The sequence below is a fragment of the Arachis stenosperma genome, chromosome 10 (assembly GCF_014773155.1).
Source record: "Arachis stenosperma cultivar V10309 chromosome 10, arast.V10309.gnm1.PFL2, whole genome shotgun sequence".
NCBI lineage: Eukaryota > Viridiplantae > Streptophyta > Magnoliopsida > Fabales > Fabaceae > Arachis > Arachis stenosperma.
In genome coordinates this window covers 109,717,793-109,728,313 of record NC_080386.1, presented here as the reverse complement: position 1 = coordinate 109,728,313, position 10,521 = coordinate 109,717,793, and the positions used below count along the sequence as shown (strand labels likewise).

Genomic DNA, 10,521 nt, shown 5'->3' with positions numbered 1-10,521 from the left:
AATTCAGATTTTGGGATGATTGGTAATTTTGTACCATTTACTAATTACCTTTTATTGATGTTTTGTATATTTTACATTCATTGATTGAATTGACATTTATTGAACTAGGAAGATTATGTCATTTTACTCATTTACTATTAAATTTTTGAAATTGCTTTTTAACTTATTCTATCAATAACAAAACTTGAGCTTAATTTTAGTTCATTTGATGTGTCCCCATGTATTGTAGTAAGTAATTACCTATATTCCTAGTAAAATATGATACAATATTTGATCTAGGTTTGCCTGACTCTTGATGGGGATTTGAGCATTATCTGTGCACTAGTATTGAGCACGAGTTGTGATTGATCATGGATGCACTGGTTTTAAATACCGAGTGTTCATTACTTCTAAGCTATTTAGTATCCATAACTAATTAATCCAAGTTGGGATTGATAACGCCAAGTTTGACGTTGAAATTAATGAAAATTTCATTTTACAGAGTAATCCATGTATATATAAGTCAAAATTCTGTTAGTTATGTTAATTCTTATTTTCACTCACTTTCACTCCACGAGTTATGATTGATCATGAATGCGCTGGTTTTCTCACAAGATTGCTATGCATCTTCACACTCACTTTCACTCACCGATCCAAACTCAACTTCTACGCTGTAGAATTTGTTATTTTTCAAGGATATCAACATGTGATCATATTTCAAATCATGAATTTTTAGTTAATGCATCTACATAATTTTATATTTTGAATAATGACTTAGAGACTTAGAGTATCAGTTAAAATAACAAGTAAAGTACTATTTTAGTCCTTAACAATTGACTTCAGTCTTAACTTTGTCTTTAATGTAACACCCTACCATGCTTAATCTTATGCTTAAGTCATAAGACTGAGATAGTAAGGTATTACGACCTCTAAAAATAAAATTATATATAATAATAGGAAAAGAAATACTGAACTAGGAGCCTTGAAAAATAGGTGGAACAAATCACAAAATGAAAACCGCAACACTCGAGGATTAGGATTACTTGCGTGCTAAGAAACCTAGGGGATAAGGATAAGGATAAGCAACATAGTAAAAGAAGGCCAAAAATACATCATAACTAGCTCCTGACTCAGCCTGCGAAGCCAAGGTTGGCTGGAGAATATATATATACATACATATATAGGTACCCCAAAATACTCAAAATACAAAATAAGGTCCTAGCTCTCCCTCAACCTCTATGAGGAACAAAATAAACAAGTTTTCTTGGAGAGCAAGCTAGATACATATATACATATATACAAACAAAACCCAAAATGAACCCAGGTACTACTCCGCTTCAACATCCAGACGCCTAGCGAGGAGCCTCTCGACCTGCATCTGAAAACAACAACACAGTATGGGGTGAGAACCAGAGGTTCTCAACATGGTAAAGGTGCTACGCGTATAATAAATAAGGTCCTGGAAATGCCAGAGGCAATCCTAGAACTCCGTCATACAATTATAAAACTTAATTTCTAAATAAAGCCATAATTAGGGGTAGGTAATCTAAGCTATTCCTATACTTACTCAAATTCAAACCTAACATAACCACCAACTCTTTTTCACCCTTCCTCCGTTCCTCCGCCATTCATAAATCATGCAAAGACAAGAAAACAAACAAGTTCACTCACAAGTAAGAAGCAGATAGTGCAAATAGCAAGAACAACAGGTAGCAGGATAAATATTCACTTAGGCAATCTCAAATAATGCATAGCAGTCAAAGCAAACAAATGCACATGATACATGCCTGTCCTATGGCTGATGATATCATCTGTCGGTTATATAGCCAATCCAACACATTCTGGTAGCTAATCATGGACTAAAACACCCATGCAGAGCAAGTGGGTTTGAGCTACAACCCCATTGCTACTACTCGCTTAACCTAGAGCCAGTGGAGTAACCACTACTGCGGGTACTACCCAGGCGGGTGTTTAAAAGCTCAACCTGGAGCAAGTGGGAGACCCATTACTACTGCTACTACCCAGGCATCACAATATACATTTATTCAATTTAAGTCAAGCATAATCATTATCAATTATCAAACATTGACCTGGAGCAAGCGGGACGAACTACCAACCTTGCTACTTGGTGCACGAAATTGTGATCTCTAATAATGGCATTCAACTTGGTATGCGCATTTACTAACTCAGCACTTTCTTCACAACTCCGCACAACTAACCAGCAAGTGCACTGGGTCGTCCAAGTAATAAACCTTACGTGAGTAAGGGTCGATCCCACGGAGATTGTTGGTATGAAGCAAGCTATGGTCATCTTGTAAATCTCAGTTAGGCAGATAATAAATGGTTATGGAGTTTTCGAATAATAATAATAAATAAACAGAAAATAAAGATATAAATACTTATGTAAATCATTGGTGAGAATTTCAGATAAGTGTATGGAGATGCTTTGTCCCTATTGGATCTCTGCTTTCCTACTCCCTTCCTTCAATCATTCTTACTCCTTTCCATGGCAAGCTGTATGTAGGGCATCACCGTTGTCAATGGCTACATCCCATCCTCTCAATAAAAATGGTCAAAATGCTCTGTCACAGCACGCCTAATCATCTGTCGGTTCTCGATCATGTCGGAATAGAATCCATTGATTCTTTTGCGTTTGTCATCACGCCCAAAAATCGCGAGTTTGAAACTCGTCACAGTCATTCAATCCCTGAATCCTACTCGAAATACTACAGACAAGGTTTAGACTTTCCGGATTCTCATGAATGCCGCCATCAATTCTAGCTTATACCACGAAGATTCTGATTAAGGAATCCAAGAGATATGCACTCGATCTAAGGTAGAACGGAGGTGGTTGTCAGTCACGCGTTCATAGGTGAGAATGATGATGAGTGTCACGGATCATCACATTCATCATGGTGAAGTGCAACGAATATCTTAGAACAGGAATAAACTGAATTGAATAAAAAATAGTAGTAATTGCATTAAAACTCGAGGTACAGCAGAGCTCCACACCCTTAATCTATGGTGTGTAGAAACTCCACCGTTGAAAATACATAAGTTATGGTCCAGGCATGGCCAAATGGCCAGTCCCCATGAACGTGATCCAAGGATCATCAGGTAATCCAAAAATAATCCAAAGATGTCTAATACAATAGTAAAATGTCATATTTATACTAGACTAGCTACTAGGGTTTACAAAAGTAAGTGATTGATGCAAAAATCCACTTCCGGGGCCCACTTGGTGTGTGCTTGAGCTGAGCTTGAGCTTTACACGTGCAGAGGCTTCTCTTGGAGTTGAACGCCACGTTGTAACGTGTTTTTGGCGTTCAACTCTAGTTCGTGACGTGTTTCTGGCGTTTGACTCCAGAATGCAACATGGAACTGGCGTTGAGCGCTAGTTTGCGTCGTCTAATCTCGAATAAAGTATGAACTATTATATATTGATGGAATGCTCTGGATGTCTACTTTCCAACGCCGTTGAGAGCGTGCCATTTGGAGTTCTGTAGCTCCAGATTCGAGTGCAAGGATGTTAGAATCCAACAGCATCAGCAGTCCTTTGACAGCCTTTTATCAGAGTGTTGCTCAGGTCCCTCAATTTCAGCCAGAAAATATCTGTAATCACAGAAAAATACACAAACTCATAGTAAAGTCTAGAAATGTGAATTTAGCATAAAAACTAATGAAAACATCCCTAAAAGTAGCTAGATCCTACTAAAAACTACCTAAAAACAGTGCCAAAAAGCGTATAAATTATCCGCTCATCACAACACCAAACTTAAATTGTTGCTTGTCCCCAAGTAACTGAAAATCAAATAGGATAAAAGAAGAGAATATACTATAAATTCAAAAATATCAATGAATATTAATTCTAATTAGATGAGTGGGACTTGTAGCTTTTTGCTTCTGAACAGTTTTGGCATCTCACTTTTTTCTTTGAAGTTTAGAATGATTGGCATCTATGGGAACTTAGAATTTCAGATAGTGTTATTGATTCTCCTAGTTAAGTATGTTGATTCTTGAACACAACTACTTTTATGAGTCTTGGCCATGGCCCTAAGCATTTTATTTTCTAGTATTACCACCGGATACATAAATGCCACAGACATATGACTGGGTGAACCTTTTCAGATTGTGACTCAGCTTTGCTAAAGTCCCCAGTTAGAGGTGTCCAGGGTTCTTAAACACACTCTTTTTGCTTTGGATCACGACTTTAACCACTTAGTCTCAAGCTTTTCACATGGACCTGCATGCCACAAGCACATGGTTAGGGACAGCTTGATTTAGCCGCTTAGGCCTGGATTTTATTTCCTTGGGCCCTCCTATCCATTGGTGCTCAAAGCCTTGGATCCTTTTTACCCTTGCCTTTTGGTTTTAAGGACTATTGGCTTTTTCTGCTTGCTTTTTCTTTTTCTTTCTATTTTTTTCGCAAGCTTTTGCTATTCACTGCTTTTTCTGGCTTCAAAAATTAGATTTATGATTTTTCAGATTATCAATAACATTTTTCTTTATTCATCATTCTTTCAAGAGCCAACAATTTTAACATTCATAAACAATAAGATAAAAAATATGCACTGTTCAAGCATTCATTCAGAAAATAAAAAGTACTGTCACCACATCAATATAATTAAACTAAATTCAAGGATGAATTCGAAACTCATGTACTTCTTGTTCTTTTGTATTAAAAAACATTTTTCATTTAAGAGAGGTGAAGGATTTATGGAATTATTCATAGCCTTAAGACATAGTTACTAAATACTAATGATCATGTAATAAAGACACAAACATAGATAAACATATAGCTTAAAAAACCAAAAAACAGAGAAATAAGAACAAGGAATGAGTCCACCTTAGTGAGGGTGGCGCCTTCTTGAAGGACCAATGGTGCTTTTTGAGCTCTTCTATGTCTCTTTCTTGCCTCTGTTGCTTGATCCCTAGTGATTTTGGTGCTCCTATCCTTAGTTTCTCCCAATAATTGTGTGGAGGAAAATGTATCCCTTGAGGTATCTCAGGGATTTCTTGATGAGGGAATTCCTCATGCTCTCTTGATGTGCAGTCAAATGCTCTACTACTGAGCTGTGGACCCTTGAGATGAATCTCTCCATCTCCCATGACTCAGAGGTGGAAGCTTTTGTCTTCCCTTTTCTCTCTTTTTTTTGAGGTTTCTCTGGCCTTAGGTGCCATCAATGGTTATGGAAAAACAAAAAAAGCTATGCTTTTACCACACCAAACTTAGAATGTTGCTCGCCCTCGAGCAAAAGAAGAAAGAATGGAAGAAGAAGAAGATATGGAGGAGAGGGAGGATGGGTATGTTTCGGCCATATGGGTGGGATTGGGTGGGAAAGGATGGATGGATGTGAGTGGTGAAGAGGTGATGGGGAAGAGAGATTGAGGTGATTGGTGAAGAAGAGAGAAGGTGAGTTGAGGTAGGTGGGGATCCTGCGGGGTCCACAGATCCTGAGGTGTCAAGGATTTATCATCCCTGTACCAATGAGGCATGTAAAACGCCCTCTGCATGCAATCCTGGCATTCAACGCCAGATTAATGCTTGTTTCGGCGTTGGACGCCAGCTTCATGCTTGTTTTGGGCGTTCAACGCCCATTTGCAGCATGTTTCTGGCGTTGAATGCCAGCTTTTCTTAGTGTGCAAACCTGGCGTTTAAACGCCAGATTGCTGCATGTTTCTGGCGTTCAACGCCAGATTCATGCTCTGTTCTGGCGTTGAACGCCAGCCAGATGCTCCTTTCTGGCGTTTAAATGCCAGCAGGTCCTTTCTCCAGGATGTGCTGTTTCTTCTGCTGTTTTAGATTTTGTTTTTAATTTTAGTATTTGTTTTGAGATTCCATATGATCATGAACCTAATAAAACATAAAAGAACAATAAAAGAAAAATAAAATTAGATAAATAAAAATTGGGTTGCCTCCCAATGAGCGCTTCTTTAATGTCAATAGCTTGACAGTGGACTCTCATGGAGCCTCACAGGTGATCAGGTCAATGTTGTAGACTCCCAACATCAAACTTAGAGTTTGAATGTGGGGGTTTAACACCAAACTTAGAGTTTGGTTGTGGCCTCCCAACACCAAACTTAGAGTTTGATTGTGGGGACTTTGTTTGACTCTGTATTGAGAGAAGCTTTTCATGCTTCCTCTCCATGGTTGCAGAAGAAGATCCTTGAGCTTTAAACACAAGGTAGTTCCCATTCAATTGAAGGACTAATTCTCCTCTATTAACATTTATCACAGCTCCTGCTGTGGCTAGGAAAGGTCTTCCAAGGATGATGCATTCATCCTCCTCCTTCCTAGTGTCTAAGATTATGAAATCAGAAGGGATGTAAAGGCATTTAACCTTCACTAACACGTCCTCTACCAATCCATAAGCTTGTCTTATTGACTTGTCTGCCATCTCTAATGAGAATGTGGCAGGCTGTACCTCAATGATCCCCAGCTTCTCTATTATAGAGAGTGGTATAAGATTTATGCCTGACCTTAGGTCACACAAAGCCTTCTCAAAGGTCATGGTGCCTATGGTACAGGGTATTAAGAATTTGCCAGGATCTTGTTTCTTTTGAGGTAAAGTTTGCTGAACCCATGTATCTAGTTCACTAATGAGCAAGGGAGGTTCACCTTCTCAAGTCTCATTACCAAACAACTTGGCATTCAACTTCATGATAGCTTCTAGATATTGAGCAACTTGCTCTCCAGTTACATCTTCATCCTCTTTAGAGGAAGAATAGTTTTTAGAGCTCATGAATGGCAGAAAGAGGTTTAATGGGATCTCTATGGTCTCTATATGACCTTCAGATTCCTTTGGGTCCTCAATAGGGAACTCCTTCTTGCTTGAGAGACGTCCTATGAGGTCTTTCTCATTGAGATTCACGTCCTCCCTTTTCTCTCTAGGTTCGGCCATGTTGATTATGTCAATGTCCTTGCACTCTCTTTTTGGATTCTCTTCAGTGTTGCTTGGGAGAGTACTAGGAGGACTTTCAGTGATTTTCTTACTCAGCTGGCCCACTTGTGCCACCAAATTTCTAATGGAGGACCTTGTTTCACTCATGAAACTTAAAGTGGCCTTAGACAGATCAGAGACTAAGTTTACTAAGTTAGAGGTACTCTGCTCAAAATTCTCTGTCTGTTGCTGAGAAGATGATGGATAAGGCTTGCTATTGCTGAGCCTATTTCTTCCACCATTATTAAAGCCTTGTTGAGGCTGTTGTTGATCCTTCCATGAGAAATTTGGATGATTTCTCCATGATGAATTATAGGTTTTTCCATAAGGTTCACCTATGTAATTTACCTCTGCCATTGTAGGGTTCTCAGGATCATAAGCTTCTTCTTCAGAAGATGCCTCTTTAGTACTGTTGGATGCATTTTGCCATCCATTCAGATTTTGTGAAATCATATTGACTTGCTGAGTCAACATTTTGTTCTGAGCCAATATGGCATTCAGAGCATCAATTTCAAGAACTCCCTTCCTTTAAGGCGTCCCATTATTCACGAAATTCCTCTCAGAAGTGTACATAAACTGGTTGTTTGCAACCATGTCAATAAGTTCTTGAGCTTCTGCAAGCATTTTCTTTAGGTGAATGGATCCACCTGCAAAATGGTCCAGTGACATCTTAGAGAACTCAGATAGACCATAATAGAATATATCCAGAATGGTCCACTCTAAAAGCATGTTAGAAGGACACCTTTTGGTTATTTGCTTGTATCTTTCCCAAGCTTCATAGAGGGATTCACTATCTTTTTGTTTGAAGGTCTGAACATCCACTCTAAGCTTGCTCAGCTTTTGAGGAGGAAAGAACTTAGCCAAGAAGGCCGCGACCAGCTTATCCCAGGAGTCTAGGCTATCTTTAGGTTGTGAGTCCAACCATGTTCTAGCCCTGTCTCTCACAGCAAAAGGGAAAAGCATGAGCCTGTAGACTTCAGGATCTACTCCATTAATCTTAATAGTATCACAGATCTGCAAGAACTCAGTTAAAAACTGGTAGGGATCTTCTGATGGAAGTCCATGGAACTTGCAGTTTTGTTGCATTAGAGCAACCAGTTGAGGTTTCAGCTCAAAATTGTTTGCTCCAATGGTAGGGTTTGAGATGCTTCTTCCATCAAACTTGGAAGTAGGTGTAGTGTAATCACCAAGCATCCTCCTTGCATTATTATTTTTGGCTGCCATCTCCTCTTCTTTTTCGAAAATTTCTGTAAGGTTGTCTCTGGATTGTTGTAATTTAGCTTCTCTTAGTTTCCTCTTCAGAGTCCTTTCAGGTTCAGGATCTGCTTCAACAAGAATATTCTTGTCCTTGCTCCTGCTCATATGAAAAAGAAGGGAACAGAAAATAATAATAGGGATCTTCTTTACCACAGTAGAGAGATTCCTTTATGTTAGTAGAAGAAAAAGGGAATAGAAGAAGGAAAAGGTAAGAATCCAAAACAAGGGTGAAGATAGGTTTAGATTCTTTGAGATGAAGAAAAGTGTTAGTAAATAAATAATTAAATAGAAGGAGATGAGAGGGAGAGAATTCGAAAATTAATTTTGAAAAAGGGTTAATGATTTTCGAAAATTAAAAGAAGAATTAAAATTAAAATTAAAATTTAAAATAATTAGTTAATTAAAAGAATTTTAAAAAAGAGGAGGTAATTTTCGAAAATTAGAGAGAGGAAAGTAGTTAGGTGGTTTTGAAAAAGATAAAATATAGTTAATACAAACAAAAAGTCAATTAGTTAGTTGAAAAAGATTTGAAATTCAATTTTGAAAAGATAAGAAGTTAGAAAAGATATTGAAATTGAATTTGAAAAAGATATAATTAAAAAAAAGATATTTTGAAAAGATATGATTGAAAAAGATATTTTGGAAAATATTTGATTTTTTTAAAATTAAAATTTGATTACTTGACTAACAAGAAACTAAAAGATATGATTCAAGAATTTAAAGATTGAACCTTTCTTAACAAGAAAGTAACAAACTTCAAATTTTTGAATTAATCACATTAATTGTTAGTAAAGTTTTCGAAATTTTGAAATAAATATAAGAAAAAGATTTTGAAAATAAATTTTAAAAATTTTCGAAAATAATAAAAAATGAAAAAGATTTGATTTTTGAAAAAGATTTTGAAAAGATGAGATTTTAAAATTAAAAATTTGACTTGACTTATAAGAAATAGCTAAGTTTTAAAAATTTTTGACCAAGTCAACTCAAATTTTCGAAAATTATGAGCAAAATAAGGAAAAGATATTTTTTATTTTTGAATTTTTAATGATGAGAGAGAAAAATACAAATATGACCCAAAACATGAAAATTTTGGATCAAAACACTTAATGCATGCAAGAACACTATGAATGTCAAGATGAACACCAAGAACACTTTGAAGATCATGATGAACATCAAGAACATATTTTTGAAAAATTTTTGATGCAAAGAAAACATGCAAGACACCAAACTTAGAAATCTTTAATGCTTGGACACTATGAATGCAAAAATACATATGAAAAACAACAAAAGACACAAAACAAGAATATATCAAGATCAAACAAGAAGACTTATCAAGAACAACTTGAAGATCATGAAGAACACATGCATGAGATTTTCGAAAAAAATGCATAAATTTTTAAAAACATGCAATTGACACCAAACTTAAAAATTGACTTAGGACTCAAATAAGAAACACAAAATATTTTTGATTTTTATGATTTTATAATTTTTTGTATATTTTTTTCGAAATTTTATAGGAAAAAGAAAATAAGAAATTCAAAATTTTTAATAGAAATTCCAGGAATCTTTCAATGTTAGCCTAAAGCTCCGATCCAGGAGTTGGACATGGCTTAATAGCCAGCCAGCTTTAGGATATAAATCAGGCATGCAACAGTTGATACTTCATCCAACTCTATATACATGCCTTTTATGTTGACAAGTGGAAGCCTCAATCCAAAAGAATTTGGATATGGCTTTACAGCCAGCCAGGCTTCAACATGTCACCATGAAACTCCAAAATTCATTCTTAAAAATTTAGAATAATTTTCGAAAACAAATGGGAAAAAATTTTTTTTTGAAAGATTTTTGAAAAATTTTTGAAAATAAAACAAAAAGAAAATTACCTAATCTGAGCAACAAGATGAACCGTCAGTTGTCCAAACTCGAACAATCCCCAGCAACGGCGCCAAAATCTTGGTGCATGAAATTGTGGTCTCTAATAATGGCATTCAACTTAGTATGCGCATTTACTAACTCAGCACTTTCTTCACAACTCCACACAACTAACCACCAAGTGCACTGGGTCGTCCAAGTAATAAACCTTACGTGAGTAAGGGTCGATCCCACGGAGATTGTTGGCATGAAGCAAGTTATGGTCATCTTGTAAATCTCAGTTAGGCGGATGATGAGCGGATAATTTGTACCCTTTTTGGCATTGTTTTTAGTATGTTTTTAGTATATTTTAGTTAGTTTTTAGTATATTTTTATTAGTTTTTAGCTAAAATTCACTTTTCTGGACTTTACTATGAGTTTGTGTGTTTTTCTATGATTTCAGGTATTTTCTGGCTGAAATTGAGGGTCCTGA

The 10,521-nt window shown here is 36.5% G+C and overlaps 1 non-coding gene across 1 annotated transcript; it reads left to right on the top strand.

The window, feature by feature from the left end:
* The first annotated feature begins 7,643 nt into the window (after nucleotides 1-7,643).
* On the top strand, nucleotides 7,644-7,751 carry LOC130958715 (small nucleolar RNA R71). Its single transcript, XR_009077822.1, has one exon. It is a non-coding gene; the product is annotated as a small nucleolar RNA R71 (small nucleolar RNA).
* Nucleotides 7,752-10,521: the final 2,770 nt, after the last annotated feature.